The sequence below is a fragment of the Macaca thibetana genome, chromosome 1 (assembly GCF_024542745.1).
Source record: "Macaca thibetana thibetana isolate TM-01 chromosome 1, ASM2454274v1, whole genome shotgun sequence".
Classification (NCBI taxonomy): Eukaryota; Metazoa; Chordata; class Mammalia; order Primates; family Cercopithecidae; genus Macaca; species Macaca thibetana.
Window position 1 is genome coordinate 120,324,072 of NC_065578.1, and position 23,605 is coordinate 120,347,676.

Below are 23,605 nucleotides of genomic sequence, written 5' to 3' on the forward strand. Positions count from 1 at the left end.
CCTCTCTCTATCTCCCTCTCTCTCTTTCTCGCATCATTGTTTTCTGCCATCAGTGGCATCAGTGTGCGTTTCTGGTTTTGATGTTATGAAGTGAATTTCTGAGGACAATCTCTGTTGGGTGTTGTTTGACAAGGATCCATTCCCTGTTTGGTGATGCATGACAGCAGATCTAGTCTGTGAGTCTCTTTTGATTGTCTATTCATTGTCCTGAGGATAATGGTATTTCCTGATATTTGAGACTGCAGCAATGAGAAGTTGCTCATATCTTGTCTTTCCAATGTTTGGTAACAATGTTTTGGGCCCAATAGCTGTCAATACCTGCAAGAGTGGCATCTCTATTGTAAAGATGATCTTACTACTCAATGCCCCCCTCCCACCTAACTTCATTCCATAGGAGCTCTTGGCTTTAACAAATTACTATACCTAAAAGAAATCTTAGTACAGAAAGAAAGCTAAGTCTGTGGCATGTAAGGAGCACTTTTCTTTGATTCGTATACTCAGTTTTCTACTAGCTAAACAACTCTAACCAGCTGAAATACATGTCCTTTAAGGATTAAGTTTAACTCACACTACAGACAGGAGAAAAGAGGTTTATATGATCACAAATAAACAATGGAGTCAGCAATATAAGCACTTCTCACAACCACACAAATCAAAATTTTTTTTTGCCTAAGACAGAGTCGCACTCTGTCACCAAGTCTGGAGTGCAGTGGCATGATCTTGGCTCACTGCAGACTTGGCCTCCCGGGTTCACGCGATTCTTGTGTATCAGCCCCCTGAGTGGCTGGGATTACAGGCATGTGACACCATGCCTGGCTAATTTTTGTATTTTTAGTAGAGATGGGGTCTTGCCATGTTGGCCAGGCTGGCCTTGAACTCCTGAACTCAACTGATCTGCCCACCTTGGCCTCCCAAAGTGCTAGGATTGTAGGCGTAAGCCGCTGCGCCTGGCCACAAATCAAATTTAAAAATCTCCAGAACATCAAGGAAGCTGAGTTCTTAATGAAAATGGATGAAAAGAAATGATTTACTCTTATAGGCTTCGGAAAGAGAATGTCCTGCAAGACTCAAAAGGGTATCACAGAATCACTTAGATTTTCAATAGTGAGGGTTTTCCAAGGATCTAACGATGTCCATTTCTTTAGTTTGTTTCCCTCACTGATAAGCATCGTTAATAGATACCATTGCATCTGTTTTCACCCTAAATGATGTTACTTAATGCAATTACTTGCTTTCGAATGCCCCCTAGATTGGTGGAAAGAAATTTTCTGATTTATAAATATATTTTCTTATGAAACCAATTGGCATACTCTTCCAGTGGAGTGAATAGAAAAATTAAGTCTCTAAAACTTTAGAGATTATTGCCCCAATTATCTTAAGGACAGTAATAATTACGTATATAAAATTAAAATATGAAACTTAAGCAGGGTGTGGTGGCTCACACCTGTAATCTTAGCACTTTAGGCAGCTGAGGAGAGAAGAAGGATTGAAGCCAGGAGTTCGATACCAGCCTGGGCAACATGGTGAGACCCCTGTCTCTACAAATTTTAAAAAATGAGCTAATTTAAAAAAACTAGCCAGCACAGTGGCTCATGTCTGTAGTCCCAGCTGCTAGGGAGGCTGAGGCAGGAGGATTGCTTGAGCCCAGCAGATCCAGGCTGCAGTGAACTATCGTTGTACCACTGCACTCCAGCCTGGGTGACAGAGTAAGACCTCAACTCAAAATAAATAAATAAAAAAAAAAAATAAAATAAAGAATAATTTCTATTTATTTATTTATTTTGAGACGGAGTCTCGCTCTGTCGCCCAGGCTGGAGTGCAGTGGCTCGATCTCAGCTCACTGCAAGCTCCGCCTCCCAGGTTTACGCCATTCTCCTGCCTCAGCCTCCCAAGTAGCTGGGACTACAGGCGCCCGCCACCTCGCCCGGCTAGTTTTTTGTATTTTTTAGTAGAGACAGGGTTTCACCATATTAGCCAGGATGGTCTCCATCTCCTGACCCCGTGATCCACCCGTCTCGGCGACTTTTGGACATTCTTAAAAATTCCTCAGTGAGGTAGCTCCTTTCTTCCCCTGTCCCCTCTCTGGGACAGGCCTATCCAGGAATGAGCCTTTCTGGCAAAGAGGGACACCTTGACTGAGCTTTTAATAATCAATGCTTTCAAGAAGAAAGATTTAAAACATTTTTTATCTGAGGAATGTGAGCGCTTTCAAATGATCAGGCCCAGAGAGACGTTAAATCTAGACAGCAACCCCTTTCCGCTCCTTCCTTTTGAGCTGCACTGAGCTATGTATTCATCTGTTGAAACTGCTTGCTATCGCCTCAAGTAGCTGTAAATTAACCTAATAATGCCACACCAATCACTATACCCCCATGCCCTATAACTTAACAACATATAGCCAATCACCAATCAATGTTATTTCTGTAAACCAATGAGAATTCCTGACAGGCACCTTTCTATCAGCCCACTGTCTGTCCCTGCTTTTGACCTTCAAAAGCCTGCTTGTGGGCCGGGCGTGGTGGCTCACGCCTGTAATCCCAGCACTTTGGGAGGCCGAGGCGGGCGGATTATGAGGTCAGGAGATCGAAACCATCCTGGCTAACACGGGGAAACCCCGCTTCTACTAAAAATACAAAAAAAATTAGCCGGGCGTGATGGCGGGCGCCTGTAGTCCCAGCTACTCGGGAGGCTGAGGCGGGAGAATGGCGAGAACCCGCGAGGCGGAGCTTGCAGTGAGCAGAGTTCGCGCCACTGCACTCCAACCTGGGGGACAGAGTGAGACTCCATCTCAAAAAAAAAAAAAAAAAAAAAAAAAAAAAAAAAATAAATAAAAAATAAAAACCTGCTTGTGACAGAGGCCAAAGGGAGCTCAGATCCAAGGTTCCTTGGCTGTGAGTCTTCCAGGCAGCTGTCTTCATGTTGGCTCAAGTAAACTCTAAATTATATTTTGTGCTTCAGCCTCCTTCTTTTAGGTCAACATGTTCAACAACAGTAGAATAAATAAATAAGTTAATGTATATTCATACAAAGGAATACACATATACACATAGAAACAAATAACCACATGAATAACATGAAAAATTCATAGACATAAGACTGAGTGACAGAAGTCAAACCTATGCCCCTGCTTCTGAAACCGCCTTTGCAAAAATTACAACTGGAACAATTATCACAGCGAAAGAGATCTGACCTAACTGATTCCATGTTGTTTCCAAAGTCCAAGCTGTCCTTGTTCATTCCTGGCCACAGGCCGAAATAACTTTGGGAGGAAATTAGTTTATGGTTTAGCTGTGAAAGAAAGATGATAATATCCGTTTCCCAAAGCAAACCCCCTTCCTGCCTGGGGACTAGACTGCCTTTGCAGGACTAACAAATTAGCCATGAGATTAGAAATTATGGTTTAGGAGTCATGTGGCCTCTGGCTGCAAGATTCTAAACCTCCCCAAATTGTTCCTGGAGATCACATTATTATTGGAAAACCTAAGATGAGTGCTTGAGATATTTTGCCGACCCTGCACTCAGTGGATCAGGTGGCATCAGCTAGGCTGATAACCTGGCTCATCTGATCTTGTGGCCCCCACGCAGGAACTGACCCAGCACAAGAGGACAGCTTCAGCTCCCTGGGATTTCATTGCTCTGTCACCCAGGCTGGAGTGCAGTGGCCGGATCTCAGCTCACTGCAAGCTCCGCCTCCCGGGATCACGCCATTCTCCAGCCTTAGCCTCCCGACTAGCTGGGACTACAGGCGCCCGCCACCTCGCCCGGCTAGTTTTTTGTATTTCTTAATAGAGACGGGGTTTCACCGTGTTAGCCAGGATGGTCTCGATCTTCTGACCTCGTGATCCGCCCGTCTCGGCCTCCCAAAGTGCTGGGATTACAGGCTTGAGCCACCGCGCCCGGCCTAGAGTGCAGCTCTTTATTGCAATTCCCCTGTGTCGAAAAGTTGGTTCTATCTAAGCAGCAGGCAAGGTGTACCAGTTGGGCAGTAACACTCCCCCCAAAACCCACTACACACTGTATGACTCAGTTTATAGGAAAGTAAAGGGCAGGAAAAACTTGCCTGATAGATTTGCAGAGACGGGGTGGAGATCATTAAGTCTGAGGTATTGTCAGAGTTTGGTGTTGTAGTCTACATATTAATCAGTTAAACACCTGAAATAAAATTTCCCCCAAATATTTTTGCCAAATTTGGACGACTTTGTTCCTGGCTTTGCAGAATGTTAAGTGTTAACATGAGGTAAGCGCTAAGGTCTAGAGAAAGCAGTGGAAGAGATGATAAAACGACTCCAGCACCATGCCTGAGTCCAGTGTGCTCTGCTGGGGCAGCACATTTTTGTACATTGCTGTATTTGAAAAAAACCTACAAGATTCATGAAACTGGACAACCGTCTTTATAACACTCCTAGTGATAAAACAAGTTGAGGATGGCTGGTTTGCAGTCATCTGAGCACCTCTCTAGTTTCGTAGATACAGTTTCTCTCTGATATTGAACGACTTCTAATTTCAAGCAGAAAGCTACATCACAAGGATAACCGTATGTGAAAAGAACCGGTTTTCTCTGTAATCCTAAACTTTCTAGTTGGCGCATTAAAAGCCATTATTTGAAGAAGAGAGCACAGGCTCCAGCTGGCGGCCAAAGGTGTCCTTGGCATCACAGGCTAAGAACCTACTTCTTTGGGAGAGACCAGGGGCGGGGAAGGGAGGGAAAGGAGATAGAGGCAAGTGTCACTTCCTCCGCTGGCTCCCGCAGCGGGTTGGTCGGCTGAGTGGCGGAGCGGAAGAGCAGACGGGGACCGGGAAAGGCGCTGTCGGTGACATCACGGATAGGGCGATTCCTATGTAGATGAGGCAGCGCAGGGGCTGCTGCTTCGGCCACAGAGGATTTCTTGTGCTGTGGGAGCAAGTCCAGGACCGCCGGTTGTACGTGATCGTCCTGGCTGTGTGTCAGGGACAGGAGGGCTCGGGGTAGCATGGTGGGAGCAGTGCGGGGGGGCATGCGGGTGGTAAGTGACCGTGCGTGTAAAGGGTGAAGCGTCTGGGGCTGTGGCATGATGGAGAAATGTACCCTCATACTTACCTGGCAGGGGAGATACCATGATCACGAAGGTGGTTTTCCCAGGGCGAGGCTTATCCATTGCACTCCGGATGTGCTGACCCCTGCGATTTCCCCAAATGTGGGAAACTCGACTGCATAATTTGTGGTAGTGGGGGACTGCGTTCGCGCTTTCCCCTGAACGTTATGGTGCAAAAAGCAGATTTATGTGAAAACATCGTTTAACACTATTTTGATGAATAATGTATTTGGTTTGCTAATCTACAGTTGGATGCTTGAGAATCAGCATGTAAGAAACGTCAGCCATTATGAACGGGTTTACCGCAAGCTAAGTGCTGTATAGCTCGTTTCCTTTGCAAGTAAGCCTGATTTTTTTGCACAAAGTTGGTCTGTGGTCTCCAGTCTCTTGGAGTTTCATGCTCTGTGAAAATAGTGGTGTTTTTCTCTAGTCTACAGAGTCATCTCTCAGCGTCTGCTTCTAACCGCAGTCCCCACAGGAGTTTGTAGGGTTTCTGTGCCAGCAGGGAATGTGTTCTCACCTCATAGAGCCAGGTAGAAACTACGCAGACAGGCACTGTTCTTTGGGATGAAAGCAGGGCCTTTGGGGCTCTTAGTGTCCCGGTTCGCTTGTAGACATAACACTCTGTGTAGGGGAAGGGTTCTCCCGGCGCCCACGTGCCCTAACGCACATTCATCGAGGTCCGCAGGTCAGAACCGCAGTCTCACCTGTCTTGGCGGAAACGCGCTGCGATCCTCCCTGCACTGCATGAGCACGAGAATTCCACTACAGAAGAAAACCCCAGGCCTAGTGATGGCGGTTCTGGGCATTTTGCCAGCCTCTCCCAGGGTGTTTCTGACCCCACCTGAGCACTTTTGATCTGTAATACCTGGCCCAAACGGAAAAGGCAAGGAGGACCACGGCAGGAAGGCCTATGGCGTCCCCTGGTGGCTATCCCGGGGACAGCACGCATAGATCCGCATGTCCGGAGAAGCCTCTGCCATCCCGTCCCGGGTGAGGTGCAGAAACCCGCGGCTCCAAAGAAAACCGGCTAGAACGCACAGGACGCCCAGCGAGTGTTCAGGACACTGCAAGTGGAAGCCGTACGTCCTATGGACTTCATAGTTTGATGAAGACCAGCCATTTACTTCTAACCCCAGCAGCGGACATTGCCTTGCTCAAATATAGAATATATGAACCAAGACCGAAAGCAACTTTCATTGTGTTACTGATGAGCAAACGGGTTTTTAGAATGTTTAAGAAATGTCCCTTGTTTCGGGACCGGCATCACTAACGTATCCTTGGGATTCCTGATCGGTATTTCTGATGGGCCTGGAAGCCAATATCCAAGCAGTTCTCAGCCACTGGATTGGTGGGCTGCTTTTGCTCAGAAACTCCTCGATCAGCAATACCGAGGTTCTGACAAAGACCTGAGCTTCTGTCATCCGTTGGGAAGGCTTTCTTCCAGTCCTGGCGCTGCCGCTTGCCTTCTGTTTGACCTTGGGCCAGGTCCTTCAATTTGCTAGGCTTCAAGTTGGAAAGGGTTACAGAAAAATAATAATATGAAGTACTTCTTAGAGTTATTGCACAGATTACAGAAGACAGTCTAATAGTACACCTAGCATCGTGTGTGGCTTACATCAAGGATTTGCTGACAGGAAACAATATCCCAGATAAAGTTTTTCCCCCTTAATTATGAAATATAACAAAGGAAATTGTGTAGACTTCTGCTTCAGGCCTCTGTAACATTTGAATGAATTTTGCACTTGTGAAGGTGACATCGTTTTACAAAATAAGTTAATACTAAAGAAGGACAAATAGAATTTACAAAACATATATTCACAAAAAGAGCCTGTTCTTAGCAGCTTTGTTTACAATAGTCTCCAAATGGGAAACGGTTTATATGTATCAAGGGGTAAATGGACCTATTGTGATATATTCATCCAATGGAGTGCTACCCTCAATAAGATGGGACAAATCATGGAAACATGAGATCGCATGGATGAATCTCAAAAACCTCATGCTGAGTGATGAAAAGAGGGCATCCTGTGTGGCACCATCAAGTTGAATTTCTAGAACAGGTGAAACTAACCTGTATAGTGACAGAAACTATTAAATGCTGGGGTCAGGGAGTCGAGGGGACTGACTGCAAAGGGCACGAGAGGACCTTCGGGAGTAGTAGACATGTCATCAAACTTGAAATGGATGCATTGTACCATATTCAACCAATGTCTTAATCAATTTGATTGTAAAAAGTAGTAAGAAAACCACTGCAGGCCGGACGCGGTGGCTCATGCCTGTAAATCCTAGCACTTTGGGAGGCTGAGGCAGGTGGATGGGAGGTGGAGGTTGCAGTGAGCGGAGATCGAGCCACTGCACTCCAGCCTGGGCAACAGAGCAAAAACAAACAAACAAACAAACAAACAACAAAAAACACTGCAAATCATAATGCATTCTACTGAATTTAATGTATGTTTAGCTTTAGAGGATTCCTTTAGAAAAGTGTCTAAATGTGATTGAGAGTTCAGGAATTCCTTCATTTCTGTTTCTGCCTCTTTGTCTTCAGTTAAATTCATGCACAATTAAATGGAGTATTTGTAAAATAAAAAAATTCTAAGCTCAATTTTACAAAAGCATGTATATACGTATATATATACACACAATATATGTAGCTCTCATATATATTATGTGTGTGTATGTATCTATATATATCTTTTTTTTTATTGTTCTGTTTTTTTCTTTTGCGGGGATGTGGGGGGGGCAGTCTAGCTAAAATATACATTCTTCTCTCTGTAGATATATCAGAAGAACATGACTCGATCAGTGTTGCCCTAATGTTGACAAAAGTTATTTTGAACTTAAGGTGATCAGAAATTTTACATATCTGTACTTTTTCTGTATTGGTGGTATGGTCTATGCTAAGCATGTATACTTTCAAAAAAATGAGAGTAACTTTAAAATGATTTGGAAGAAAAATTTGTACATGTGAACAGTACTTAATTCCAGGTGGTGGGAATATGGATGACTGGTTATCTTCTTTCTGTATCTTTTATATTTTTAAATGGAAAAACTCAATGACTTGGAAGTGAAAGAACAGATTTGGAAGGGGTGTGGGGCAGGTGAGAGGAAAATGCAAGGGAAGGACTGTAGGGAGACCCCCTGAAACTATTGCTACGGAATAAAAGATGAAATGCTCCTGATTGTTGTAAATACAAAATTGCATGCAGGATTGTGTAAAGACAGTACCAGGTTGGGCTGCCAGAATGAGCCAACAGAGCATGATGTGCTTCCCCCTGCCAGAGAGCCTGTGAACCATCGTGCTGTCAGGGAGGTTTCACATCACCAAGATTCCTATCCCAGAAAAGCAGATGTTCATAGCTCTGAGAATGGAATGCGACCCTCGTGGAGAGCCTATAAATGGACGCATGGGGGGCGCCTGTCCATATGGAAAAGATAGGGCTATAAACGCCCTCATCTTGCCACGGCTGTTCTAGGCCTCTTTAGGGTTAAGGAATACTCCCTTCTGAGAATTTCTGGTCTAACCGGTTGTCTAGCTTCACAGCCTGTTTCTATGGATTGTTTGTAACCAGCTTTTGCTGCAACTGTTACTGCTGATTAATATCTTGCTAATCATAGGTTATGGAAAGACTGTGTTTCTGTTTTAAGGCTCTGTTAGAAATTACTGATGCACACACTATATTGTCAATTCTTACCTCTGTATACTGTACTTCTGCAGACAGATGTTATGTTAAAGAATTACTTCATCCCCATGTGACCATCTCACCTCATAATCAAATGACCCTAAATCCCTCACTAACCTACCCCCGCCCTCACTAAACTTAATAATAAATGCTGGTATATCCAGTGCATTGTTGGCACCACAGGACCAGAAGGTGCTGACACCCCTGGACCCAGTTTTCACTATCTTGTGTGTGTCTATTATTTCTTGACCTGCCGATCCACCTGGAAACAAAGAGAGAGCCCCATTGCATTGCGGGCTGCTGGCCAGATCCCACAATAAAGGACAAACCCAGTTCTGGCAGGACCCTGTTTAAGTTGAAGGTTTCTGGGGAGCAGTTTTTGGGATAAGAAGGATACGGGGGAGGCAGGAGAATCATGAAAATATTTAGGACAGTGTATTGCCTGTCATATCATTCCTCCTCCTTTCGTGTTTCTTCAAAAGAAATATACAGACTTACATTTATTTTCAAGCATATGTGCTATTTGTGTTTCTCTTTTATTAATGTAACTGGTGAGTTTATCTTGCTGGTTGCCCAGAAAAGCCAATGGAGCTGAGAACAGCAGACTTTCTGCAACAGAGAAAGAATCTAATAAATGCAGAGACAGCTAAGTGACTGGGACAGAGGTTTATTATTACTCAAATCTCTCTCTCTTTCTTTCCTTTCCTTTTTTTTTTTTTTTGACTGAGTCTTGCTCAGTCAGACAAACATAGTCAGACTCCGTGTTGCTGTGTCTTCAGACACAACAATGCACATTTCCTCTGGGTACAGAGTGGGCACCTCTCACATGAGAGCCTTATGATTGGCTTCAGGGAAGAAGGGCAGGGGGAGGGTGACAGTGACTTTTCTGCTTCTGTTGTTTTCTCAGATTCCTTTAGCATAAAATACTCAGTACCCTAAGGTGTTATATTTTGGAGTAGAGTGTCCTGAACCCCACCCTGTACATGCTACAAAACCCAGAATCTTTGAAGAGTGATACTTATGACTATAAAATGTTTAAATTCAAAATACAAATGATGGCTGGGCATGGAGGCCAGCACAAAATCCCAGCACTTTGGGAGGCCCAGGCAGGCCAGGTCCACTTGAGTCCAGAAGTTCGAGACCAGCCTAGTCAACATGGCAAAACCCCTGTCTCTACAAAATATACAAAATTAGCTGGACACTGTGTTGTACACCTGTGGTCCCAGCTACTTGAGGAGGGCGGGCTGAGGATCAACTTAAACAATATCATATGTAAAAACAAAAATTTTTTTCCTTCAAGTTTAGTCAAGTGAAGCAGTGGGAGTGGAAAAGGAACAAAGAAATCTGTAGCTAGTTGTGATAACTGGTTGTAAACAGGAATGATTTTTTATGCACTATACACTGTTATCAAAGTTACATATGCCTGGTCTCCCCTACACTTCTCTCTAGGGATAACAATTTTTCCTCCCTCCCTCCCTCCCTCCCTCCCTCCCTCCCTCCTCTCTCTTTCTTTCCTTTCCTTTTTTTTTTTTTTTTTTTTGACTGAGTCTTGCTCTGTGGCCAGGCTGGAGTGCAGTGGCGCTATCTCAGCTCACTGCAACCTCGGCCTCCCGGGTTCAAGCGATTCCCTTCTCTCAGCCTCCCGAGTGGCTGGGGTTACAGGCAGGTGCCAAGACGCCCGGCTAATTTTTGTATTTTAGTAGAGGCGGAGTTTCACCGTGTTGGCCAAGATGATCTCCATCTCGTGACCTCATGATCCGCCTGCTTCCGCCTCCCAAATGCTGGGGTTACAGGCCTGAGGGATAACAATTTTCCATGCATGCAGCCAACCTCTACATATCGTTACTCTTTGTCCAATTTTCCATCCCAGGCCCTGCAGTCCAGCCTGCAAGGGAAAATGGATCTTCTGTGTTTTCCTTCCTGCCAGTCCACTCTAAGCAGCCAAGGCACCTCTCTCCCGTCCCCCACCCCTACGCCTCCGCACGCCCGCCAAACCGAGCCCCTCAAAGACTGCGGTGTTTTCCAGTCCTTCGTAACCGCTGAAAATTTTCGTATTTCCAAAATATGAAAATCAGAGTGATGGTCCTGAGCGCCTGGAGGGACATCTTAGCTTGCTCTCAAGACCCACCATGAGCCGCCCCCACCTTCCCGCACTCAACCCTGGGAGCTGCTCAGGCTCCTCTTACCCGTGGCCTTGAGGGAGCTCCTTCCGGGCGACCGAGGATCAGAACCCGCGTTCCCAGCCCGCGCGCTTGAAGAAGTCGCCGCGCAGATTTCTCTTTCCGGCTGAAATCTTGGGACGAAAGAATGAGATTTTCCGGAGTCAGGTTCCAAAGCTCAGTGAAGCAGCGACTTTCAGGACCCGCAATAGAGACTTGGGAGCTAGAAATTCTGCGTGGAAATCTGAATATGAAGAACAGAGTAAATTAACATTCGGAATAGGATGGGCCATCTGAATAAAGCAGTGTTACTCCTAAGTTAGGTCTCGAACCATCTACCCTAAACTGACACAATCTCCAATGACTGAGCTAACCCCATCAGAATTTCTCATGCCACCGTTTACTTACCAAAAAGACAACGGGTGTCAATACGAGATTTCCCGGGTGAGAGGAATCTCGGGGTCTAGGATTGAGGGGCGGCAGCCTTTTTAGTGGAGGAGACCTCTCACCCCGAGGCTCAGGGTCGCCCTGAGAGGTGGTGGGGACTTGTTCGGTTGCTGGGGCGCTGGCTGCGAGGTCTGGGCCTCTGATTGCAGGGGGCCAGGAGGCTCGCCCAGGGCTGGGACCAGGATTGGTGACTCCGATTGGACGTTTGGGCAATTTCCCTGTGGACCAGGCCACTGCGAGAAGCCGGCTTCTGGGACCCGGACCCCTGAGGAAGGGACGGGAGAGGAGGAGGGACATCTCAGGGGACGCATTGCGAGGCGGGAGAAGGAGGGACGAGGGGACCTGCAGCAGCGGAGCTTCCTTCCCCGGGACCCAAACCTTTCTCTTCTGTAACCCAGGACTTGGTACAAGGGCAAACGTAAACCCCATCCCTTTCACTTTGTCTTTGAGACGGGAGTTTGCTTCCCAGAGTGGCTTCTGGCAACAGAGTAAAAGACCAGCAAACAACAAGGTCCCACCGAGGTCTGAACTCGGATGGCTAGATTCTGAGGCCGAGTGCTCACCATTACCCCACGGAACCAGCTGTTGAGAATGCTCTCAGTTACTGGCATTTGGCAAGTGAATTCTCAGCCTCCATATTCACCAGAATTTGCAGGTATTTTTTTCTCCTTGTCACACAGGACTTGAGTACCTTTAATCTACAATAGGAGGAGACGCCCCAGACTTACCTCTCTCTGCCCTTCTCTTTAGGTTTCTATCTCAGAGAATGAGATTAATCTCCTTTCCGGATTAGGGTCAAGGAAGAGCTATATTTAGGTCTCCACTAAAGTCACCAGTCCTGCCTGGGTTGCCAATTTTCTGCCCTGAAATAAACATTCTGCCGAGACCCCCTACCCGCTGGGGTTTCTTTCTTTTTCTTTGCAACTCTCCTTTTCCCTTTATCCATGGAGCGCTGATGACCATTTCCGGAACAAGAATTGGGATATGCTGGAATTTCCACTCTTCTTCTTCTGCCTTCTTCTCCTCCTGTTTCTCCTCCTCCTCTCATTCTGTTTCCAATCCCCTCTCTCTCCTGCTCCCTGTCTTCCTCACACTACCCCCACACCCATTTTCCCCAGCTCCCTCCAGCTCTCCATACTTCCTGCCTCCCCCTCCTTCTCTATTCCTTCTTGGCTACCATTCCTCTTCCTTCTGTAGGCTCCCACCTTACCCACCACCAGCCTCCCACACGCAGCCTACACTAACAGAAGAATGGACTACCATGGTCTGAGAGGAAGTTGAGGAATATGTTCCTAGTCAGCACACTTTGGGGGATCTTTGCTGGGGAGTGTGAGTGTGGTGACACCAACCGAGACGATGAAAGTCAGCCAGTCCTTGAGGCCTGGGGAGAACCCGCAGATCCAAGGCCACGCCATACCTGGGGTGACCCAAAAGAGTCATCTTCCCATTCCAAAAGGCTAAATCTGATTGCCAAAGTCCAAGGAAATTGAAAACAGCAGGAGCCATTGTTTTTGCAAGTCCAGTTCCAAGTGGAAAGATCATGGTGCTTCCTTCCAGCCTCCGCAAGGTCAGCACACAGGAATTTGCATTGCCCAGAACTCAGCCGGTACCCTGGATGCCTCACTGGGGCCTGTCCAGAGAAAAGCTGGGCGTGGGCCCCATTTCCACCTAGGCGGAGGTTCCTGGGGAAGTAGGCACTTACCAAGAGATTACCCCTTACTGTCCTCCTGAGGGTGTGTGGAACCTCAGCGCTGCTACCTCTTGGACTCCACCCTCCAGATGCCACCAGCTCCCGCTGTCCAGGGCTTGCAGTGAAGTCTCCAAGGCTCTGATATTTGAATTGTCCTGATTTGGTGTGCCAAGAGCTGCCTCCCACAAAGTGAGCAGAGGTGGAGAGCTGCCAGATCCAAAAGATAAAATCACAAGGGATTGCCAGCTAGATAGGGACAGAGTCCCCTCTCAGTTATGATTCGGATTCAAAGGGTAGATGTCATGGCCCCTAAACATCACAGCATGACCAGGACATGCCACCCATGACCTGCAGTGCCCTTGCACCTTGTTAGGTGTAAGTTATTTTACTTTAGCAGACAAGTGTTCTGGACTTTTTCCTTTCTTTTTTTTTTTTTTTTTGAGACGGAGTCTTGCTCTGTCACCCAGGCTGGAGTGCAGTGGCCGGATCTCAGCTCACTGCAAGCTCCGCCTCCCGGGTTTACGCCGTTCTCCTGCCTCAGCCTCCCGAGTAGCTGGGACTACAGGCGCCCGCCACCTCGCCCGGCTAGTTTTTTTGTATTTTTTAGTAGAGACGGGGTTTCACCGTGTTAGCCGGGATCGTCTCTCGATCTCCTGGCCTCGTGATCCGCCCGTCTCGGCTTCCCAAAGTGCTGGGATTACAGGCTTGAGCCACCGCGCCCGGCCGGACTTTTTCCTTTCTTTGTGGCTAGATCTCTCTTTCTCTCTCTCTCTCTGTTTCCCCATGAGTCCCCCCATTCTCTACCCCACCTTTATTTTCTCTCTCTGTTTCCACCCTGCTGCCCCACTTCGACCTGCTTTCTCCTGTTCAGCTTTCATGGTTCACCCCTTCCCTGCCCATTGGCATCCCCCAAACTAATTCTGCTGCACTGTCCTGGGTGGGGAGATGGGTATGGCTGTAGACGGTGCCCTCCAGAGTGTCCAGGATGGGGAAACACGGTGCAGCGGCCAGTATGATGGTTTAAAAGAATGGTCACTTTCAAAAGCCTTTCACATCTCCTGACCTGGGATCTTTTGGGACTAAAATGTTATGGACCACAGTGGAATTCTTCATACTCCAGGACCTTGTGGTGGATGCCTTCTTTCACTGAGCTTTCATGGTGTGCCAGGCCCTGCTCTTGGACAGTGTCATCATTGTGAGGAAGTCTCAAGTCATCACTCATAGAGTGGGTCTGGAGCTCACCTCTGCAGGCATCAAGAGGTGTCAGAGAGAAAGGGGCATGACCAGTTTGTATCTTTCCCACGTAGCCACTCATTGGGTCCTTGGGGAGTGAGTCAGTGCAAGGAAGAAGCCCGGTGAGAAAGCAAATGCACAACATCAGACCTGGGGCTGAGGCCCGCACCTGCGGGGCAGCCTCTGAAGCAGGCAAGGGGCAGCAGGGAAGGTCGTGGCCTGGTGTAATCTGGTGTCGGGTGCCCCAGCTCGTGCATGTGGATGCCCAAACTTACCCAAAGGTGAGATTCAATATCTCACTTCAGAGGATCTGTTCAGAAGATTCAATATCTGTTCTTCAGAGGAGAATGTGTCTTCAGAGGAGAATGGAGAAGTTGGGGAGCAACTTCTCACCCCATGCTGACTGTATTTGATGTTACAGTATGCTATCTCTGTGCTATAATTCGTTAGCATGTGGCCATTAATGGAAACGATTGATGGTTTAAGCCCATTCCCAGATATTCTAGTCTTCATCTAAGTTCCCTCCCTTCCTTCCTCCCTTCCTCCCTCTTTCCCTCCTTTCCTTCCTTCCTTCTCTTTCTTTCTTTTTTTTTTTTTTTAAAGACAGAGTCTCGCTCTGTACCCCTGGCTGGAGTGCAGTGGCACGATCTCGACCTCGGCTCACTGCAAGCTCCGCCTCCCGGGTTCACGCCATCCTCCTGCCTCAGCCTCCTGAGTAGCTGGGACTACAGGCACCTGCCACCGCGCTCGGCTAATTTTTTGTATTTTTAGTAGAAACGGGGTTTCACCGTGGTCTCGATCTCCTGACCTTGTGATCCGCCCGCCTCGGCCTCCCCAAGTGCTGGGATTACAGGCGTGAGCCACCGAGCCCGGCCTTTCTCTTTCTTTTAAAATAGACCAGTTTGCACTGAAATCTAAGTTCTTTTTCTGATATAATTATCTCACAAAATTTGCCAAAATCTCTTTCAGTCAGGGAGCTCATTCTGTAGCCTGAAGTTCCTCCCTGTCTCCTCCTTTGATCTGTGGTTCTAAGTATTTAGCAAGTTCTGCCCTCCAAGGTTCCTGTCCTTACAGGAACCTACACTGTCTGGAATGCCGATGTCACTATGACCTAACTCATCTGCCATCTGGAATCCAGGGGCACCCCCATGCACAGAGGGTGAAGGCACAGACAGTGAAGCCTTCAACTCCTCTGACTCCAGGTTGGTGAATCTCAATGCCAAGTATTAACTACACGATATCAGGATGCCACCAAAAATTGAATTTAGAGCTTTCACACTCTAACTTAGAAAAATTCGTAGATATTACTTTATAGAACAGTTCTAGGCTTACAGATAAATTGAGCAGCTACTATAGAGAGTTCCCATGTGCCTCCCTGTCCTTCAATACACAATTTCCCCCATTAGTATCTTGCAGTAGTGTGGTACATTTGTTACATTGGATGAACCAATATTGATAATCATCATCAACTAAAGTCCACAGTTTACATTAAGTGTTCCATCCTTTATCTTATTTTTTTAAACAATTCTATGGGTTTTGAAAATTCCAGTGTCATGACTCCTGAATACAGTATCATATGTAATAGTTTCACTGCTGAAAACTCCCTGTGCCTCATTAATTCATCCCTCCTTTCCCTCCTTCAGCCTTGGCAACCACTGATCATTTTACTATCTCTGTCTTTTTTACTTTCTCAGAATGTCCTACAGTTGGAATTATATAGTATGTAGGTTTTCAGACTGGCTTCCTTCAAGCGTTATGAATTGAATGTTCCTTTATGTCTTTTCATGTCTTGATAGCTCGTTTCTTTTCATCACTGACTAATATTCCATTGTGTGGATATACCACAATTTATCCATTCACTTGTTGAGAAGAACATCTTGGTTACTTTTAGTTTTTGACAATAATAAATAAAACTGCTGTAAATACTTGTGTGCAGGTTTTCGGGTGAACATAAGCTTTCCTCTCATTTGGCTAAATAAGTCATTGCAAGATTATATGGTAAGACTATGTTTAGCTTTGTGAAAAAATAAAATAAAAAATAAAAAAACCCCTCCAAACTATTTTCCAAAGTGATTGTACCATTTTGCATTCCCATCAACAGTGAATGAGAGTTCCTGAGTCTGTTTGTTTGACAGCTTTTGGGATTGTCACTTTTTATAGATTTTAGCCACTCTAGTAGGTGGGTTCTGTTACCTCATTGTTTCATATGCAGTTTTCTAATGACAAATGACTTTGAGTATCTCTTTCATACACTTATTTGCTCTCTGTACATCTTTTCAGTGAGGTGTTCAGATCTTTTGCCTACTTTTAAATTGGGTTGTTCACTTTCTTATTATTGAGTTTGAAGAGCTCTTCATTTATTTTGGACACCAGCCCTTCATCAGATCTGTATTTTGCAAATATTTTCTCTCAGTCTATGACTTGTTTTTTCATTCTGTTAAAACAGTGTCTTTCACAGAGCAGAAGGTTTTAATTGTAATGAAGCTCAACTTTTCAATTTTGTTTCTTTCATGGATTGTGCTTTTAATGCTGTTTCTAAGAAATCATTACGAAACCCAAAGTCACCTAGCTTTTCTCCCGTGTTATCTCCTAGGAGTCCTGTGGTTTTGAACCTTACATGTAGCTATAAGATCTATTTGTGAAAGTTATAAGATCTGTGTGTACATTTATGTATTTTTTCATGTGGGTGTCCAGGTGTTCTAGCAGCATTTGTTGGAAAGGCCATCCTTGCTCTGTTAAGTTGCCTTTGCACCTTTATCAAAGATCATTTTATTATATTTATGTAGGTCTATTTCTGGGCTCTGTTTTGTTTTCCATTGATCTACGAGCCTGTTTTACCTTTTTTCACCAATTCCACACTGTTTTGGTTACTGTAGCTTTACAATATGTCCTGAAGTTGGCAGAGCCAATCCTCAGGGATTTTTTCTCATCTTCACTATGAGAACCTTGTTGGGTTCCTAGTGGTCAGACTTAGGAAAGTGTGATATCCCCACATGGCTGGTTCTCAGAGAGTTTTTAATGCTCAAACCAGGCCACCCTCAGCTTCTAGTAATCTGTCAATACCTTTTATGTGCTCCTCCCAGGTGCTGGCTCCAGCAGCTTCTGTTCCTGGCAAGCTGTGACTCCCTGTGTTTGCCTGTCTTTCTAGTTTTCAGGGTGGCAGTGACCTCAATTCTCTGGCCATCTAAGAAGAGTTGTTGGTTTTCAGTTTGTTCAGCTTTTTTCTTGTTGTGAGGACAAATGGTGACTTCCCACCTCTTTATATGTCAGAGTTGAAACCAGACATTTTGTTTAAAAAGTTACTTGTGACCAGGCGTGGTGGCTCACGCCTGTAATCCCAGCACTTTGGGAGGCTGAGGTGGGTGGATCATGGGGTCAGAAATTTGAGACCAGCCTGACCAACATGGTGAAACCCCATCTCTACTAAAAATACAAAAATTAGCCAGGCGTGGCGACGTGTGCCTGTAATCCCAGCTACTCAGGAGGCTGAGGCAGGAGAATCGCTTGAACCCAGGAGGCGGAGGTTGCACTGAGCCAAGATCATGCCATTGCACTCCCGCCTGGGCAACAGAGTGAAACTCTGTCTCAAAAAAAAAAAAAAAATTACTTGTAATAAAACTCACCAATTTAAATCTACGATGTAATCATTTAAGAAGGTTCGTAGAATTATTCAGCCATCAGCAGAGTCACATTTTAGAATATTTTTGTCATTTCCCCAAATTCCCTCAAGCCTCTGCACAGTCATTTCCTAATCTCTGATGCCCATGACTGGGCCCCAGCAAAATAAAAATTTGGAAAACCGACATCATTCAATTTCAACCTTTCTTAGATTGGGATTTTTTTATAGTGACTAATTGTTTTACTTTTGTGACATTTAGAGGAAATATTGCATTTTAGGGACTTTTTTGAGGAACTTAATAATAGTCCTTTTCATTGCTCTTCGTGAATTGTTTCATTTTTACTGATAACTGGTAGTTGCTACCAAACCTGGTCTGGCAAGCCTAAATGAAGGAGCTAAAAAAAAAAAAAATCTGCTATAAGAAATAGAGATAGATGGTGAATTTGCACATAAGATTATGTGGAGTTAGTATTGTACCATCTTTATTCTTTCAGAAATTTGGTTAGTAACGTTACAGATACTCCTCACGTGCTTGGAATGCCTCTCGTTATCTTCTTCAGGTTACAAGGGCTCCAGAATAGTGACATAAGGGTGAGTGCAAGATTTTTGCTATAGTTCTTTGCTTTTTTTTTTTTTTTCCTCTTAGAGTGGTTAGCATCCATGTATCTGAAATAATAAATCAAGAGTAGAGATGGGCATCTGTACTAGTTTTCTATTGCTGCCTATTAGCACATGCAACAAACTAATGGATCGAAACCACAGAAGTCTGGAACAGAGGCTGGGTTCCATGATAAGGGTTTTAGGAAGCTGAATCCAGGTGTGTCTGGCTGTGTAATTACGTGGAGCTCAGGCTGCTTCTCCAAGTTCACTTCAGGTGTAGGAGGAATTCATTTTGGGGGGGTTGAAAGACTGGGTTTTCTTTTTCTGTGCTGGCTGTCGGACAGGAGACACTCTGACTCCAGAGGCCACCTGCATTCCTTCTCACCTGGCCTCTTCAATTTTCCAACCAATAACAGCTCATGGAGTCCTTCTGAAGCTCCCATTCTTCCTGACGTCACCTTCTCCTGACAGCTAGAGAATCCACTGGCATGTATGCAATGATGTGATAAGATCCAGTTTACACAGGTAACCTCATCATCTTAAAGTCATATAGCTGGCATGTAACAACATAATCACAGGAATGATGTCTCCTCACCTTAACAGGCTTCAGACATAAGGGTGTGGCGTGTTTGGGGACCATTTCAGAAATTCCATCTACTACAGTCAAACACTCACATTCCCCCATCTGCAAAATACATTCATCCTCTCCCCTAAGGTTTCCAAATTTCATGTCATTGAAGCATTAGTTCAAAGTGAAAAATGTTATGTAGACCACACCAGATCAAAAGTTTAAAATCTCATCTTAATCCTCTACACCAAGTGTGAATGAGGCTTCTGAGGGTGTCCATTAAGTCCAGATCCTTGACATAATTCCCTTCCCTCGATCAACCTGTGAAACTGAACTGAACAAACAGCTTATCTGCCCTCAGTGTGCAATGGTGGGACAGACATAGAAAAACGATTCTAATGATTCTTGTTCACAAACGGGGAAAGTGGAAGTAACAAAGAAGTCACTGATCCAAAACTTTTTTGAAATGGGGCTGAGCAAAGCCCAGCAGGAATTTCTTGATTAGGATCCACAACCTGGAACTAACCCTCTGTGACACGGGCTTTGCCTCTGGGCTCTGCATTTCTTTCTATCTTTACAGAAATAATTTTATTTTCCTTCTTCTCCTACTCCTTTGGTTCTTCCCCTTTCTCCTTATGGCAGCATCCTCCCCTTAATCCTTGGCACATCATCCCCAGCAGAATTAGTCAAATGTTGCCCATGTCATGATCCTGACCATCTCCATGAGGGCCTGTCCTTGGAACCCCTGCTCCCCTGGGACCCTCTTCACTGACCTGACCTCTCTGTCACGATTGCTTTCAGCTGACCTGGCTGGTTTAGGAGAAAACCTAGAATTGTGGAGATGCAGAACCAATCTCTGCCCTCTCTTATCTCCAAGAGAGGAAGAAAATAACAGGTATCGTCATGGAGGAATGACCCACGTGAGGGCTGAGACTCTCCAGCAGTTACAGCAGAGGAAACTCCCTGAAGAATGGTGGAGCTGAGATCCCAGGCCAGGAAAGCAGGCTTGTGTTAAGCATTATTTAATCTTTATGTCCTCCCTGTCCCAATCGACCAGTCAGCGAATGACAACTGATTGAGTATAAATACTAGAACTACAGAACGGTGATAAAGGGTTTGTCAAAGGAAACGCCCTTTTACTATTTTTGTTTTCACAGTGGAAATTGCTATTTTTGATTCAAAGTTTTCGGAAACGCAGCAGTGAGTTCCTGGAGGGTGAGTTAGGTGTTTTGGACCTGGAGGCTGAGGCCAAGGCTTGTGTGGTCGATCTGCTGCCACCATGTGGTGACGGAGCCTGGGAGAGTCTTAGTCTTTCTTGGCTTCACTTTCCTTGTCAGTAAGGTAGGGGCTTATTGCTCCTCTCTGAGGTCCCTTCCTGCTGTGTTTTCTCTGAGTCTCTGAGGAACTGAGATGGTTTTTAACGCCGCACAGCACCGGCAGCTGAGACCTGACTCTGTGTCTCCTGCAGGGGCCTGAGCTGAGTCCACACCCTGGAAGCCCAGAACTGAGGGAACAGATGAAAGAAAGAAAGTCAGCAGGTTTAGGGGATGAGAACAACCCACAAAGGACAAGCCATTGTTACATGGAAACCAAAGAAGGGGAGAATAAGGACAAATTGGGACAGAAGCCTCAGGGGAAATGGTCAATGCCTGTCATCATCCAAACCCTCAAGGAGCAGCGGAGCTGAGCAGTGGGACTGAGAGAAACTTACTCCACAGGAGTCTCCTGCCCCTGGCCAGGGAGAGCCACAGGGTGGATCAGGGCTGGTTTATAGGGAGGGGCAGCAGCAACTCCAAGAGGGGGAGGATGCGACCATGAGCCCCCGCCCCAGACCCAGGAGCCTCGACCTTGGGGCTGCCGTAGCAGTGGATGCTCTTCAGGTCAGTGTGGGTTAGAGGGAGTAACCATGCTGGGAGAAGGGTTGGAGACATCCATTCTTACATTAAAAAGCTCTGCCCTAGGTCAGGTGCCAGAGTAAGTGTCCCTTGCTAGTATACAAAGCAGTGATACTTACAATATTCTTCTGTACTTACAGTTGAAGGAGGTTTCCAAATGGTATCTCATAAATATTTATTGGATGTTTAATTTTCTTTACACTGTGTTAAACACTTGGGATTCAGATATTAACGTCTCCCCAAAGGGACTCAAGCCCATGAGAGAAAGAACACAAGCAACATTTTAAGAAAACATGGAAGTTCCCCTACACTGGGGAGTTGTGGCAGAGAATGGGAGTTTAGGTGCAGACATTGCTCCTAATGACAAGGGGAGCCACAGGAGGAATTCCTCAGAACAGACTCATTTTCCTCCAATGTCCCACAGAGAGGGATCCTGGGGCATGAATGGTGTAAGGCAAGGGCCAGTCTAAGGAAAGGGATTTGCTGCATCCTGGGAGAAATCTCAGCACCCCTGACAGGACATTTGGGACAGGAATGCAGGTGAGAGGAGGTTTGCAATCGGTTTTATTCAATAATTGATGAACACTCTCCTGAGAACTCCCTCAGTGCCAGACCCTGAGCTGGGCACCACGAACACAGAGATCAGTAAGACACGATCTCAGCTGTCACAGAACTCTCAGTCTAGTGACCAGCGATTCCTGAGAAGTGTAGTGATGGTGGGTTCATTGGAACCAGTGGCCCATGCTACATGGAGATGACCGCAGTGGATGACCTGGTCTCTCTTCTGTTTTTTTCAAACAGCTGAATGACCTGTGACCCTGGACTTCAGCCAGATGTCAGCATCTCAAGGCACAACCAACAACTTGGCTCCATGTTGGCTCAAAACAGTTAACACAGCCAAGGTATTCAAGGTATCAGTAGATACTGACTATGTCCTGGCCAGCTGTGAAAAGAAAGTGGTTAAACAACAAGTACTCTAAAATTGTCCTTCACATAGTAATCACAGATGATCTATCTCCTGTCTGATAATATATATATTTATTTTTTTCCTTTTTTTTTGTGATGGAGTTTCGTTTTTTTTTGCCCAGGCTGGAGTGCAATGGCGTGATCTCGGCTCACTGCAACCTCTGACTCCGGGTCAAGTGATTCTCTTGCCTCAGCCTCCTGAGTAGCTGGGATTACAAGCCTGTGCCACCACGCCTGGCTAATTTTCTATATTTTCAGTAGAGATGGGCTTCCACCATGTTGGCCAGCCTGGTTTCGAACTCCTGACCTCAGGTGATCCACCCACCTCGGCCTCCCAAAGTGCCGGGATTACAGGCGTGAGCCACCGCGCCCGGCCTCTGTCTGGTAATTTAAATGCTTTTCAGACTTCAAGATTCATCCATGTTCAAATAAATTCTGTATCAATCATAGTACTAGCATTTATAAATTGTGTGTTTTATCCTCTAATTATAGATTAAACACCTAAGGTGGAAAGGAGTAAAGCAGCTTCCATGAATGTAGTGAGAAACTAGGGGGGTTCAGGGACTAGAGTGCTGCCTTAGGATTCCCCAGCAGTTGCCAGTCACAATTTTTGTACTCTTAGAAACAACAACAACAACAACAACAACAAAATGACAACCTGTTTTGTTCCTCTGCTCACCCTATCCAGTTCTCTACACTATAACATCTCTGCTTATCGAGACAACTTGGATTCTCAATTTGTTGAGCTCAACAAATGCATCTGCTGAGCCCCTGTGGGTAAAGCGTTATGCTAGTTATGGTGGGTAATACAGAGGAAGCCCAGAAGATTCCTTAGTGACAAGAGCTTGAGATTTCTGCTCCCAACTCAGCGTGAGGTGCCTGGAGGTGTGAAAATCAGTAGCCGACACCCACAGGTGCATTCTGGTGAAAGGGTTGGTAATAATGAATAGTGGTTCTGACAGGCTGGGCTCTTAACCTCCCAGAGATGCTGGTCAAACAGGATCTGGAGGATCCCTGCACATGGTGTCTGACTGCCGACTGTCATAATTGAATGTTACCAAGTCTTGGCCTGGATGCCCTCCCTTTGTTTCATTTCACAGATTACTTGTTGACAGCAGGAAAATCAACAGAAAGGCCATGAGGCCAGACACCAAAAGACTTAGGAATGCTGCTGGGTGGGCCATGAATTTTTAAAAACATGTGAAGGGCCTTCTCAGAAGTGAAGTTTTAGGAAATATAAAATGCATAGCTGGGATACATTACAGTGTAATGATAGAAAAAATATTGTATATAGTAGCATCTAATAAGTTCTGGAGGAAAAAATATTTTTCACATTACTCCAATTATGGCCTTATATGTCAAAAAAAAAAAAACAAAAACCCCCAAAAAAACAAAACCCTAAGAGAACCACTGACATCCATTGGTTTTGCAGAAACAGGATACCCTTAGTGCACTTAAAGTTGGAAACATGGCTCTGCCTTTAGGGCCATGCAATGAAACAGACTATGTGGTAATTGACATAGGAGGAGCAGAGTGGAGTTTATAACAATGGCCACAAGACGATGAAGAAAATGCTTTGGGATTTTTAAGCAGCAGATGAGGTGACTCAGAATAATGTTAGACAATAGCACAAAAGCAACTTTAGCAAAGTTTTTCATTCAGTGGGCACCACATAG

At 45.5% G+C, this 23,605-nt stretch overlaps 1 non-coding gene and 1 pseudogene across 2 annotated transcripts in view; one reads left to right on the forward strand and one right to left on the reverse strand.

Annotated features, from left to right (window-relative positions):
- The window catches only part of LOC126931509 (neuroblastoma breakpoint family member 3-like), an 833,099-nt pseudogene that overhangs the window by 647,334 nt on the left and 162,160 nt on the right, over positions 1–23,605 (reverse strand). The window lies entirely within an intron of this gene.
- LOC126944158 (U1 spliceosomal RNA) lies at positions 5,070–5,233 on the forward strand. Its single transcript, XR_007721965.1, has one exon. It is a non-coding gene; the product is annotated as a U1 spliceosomal RNA (small nuclear RNA).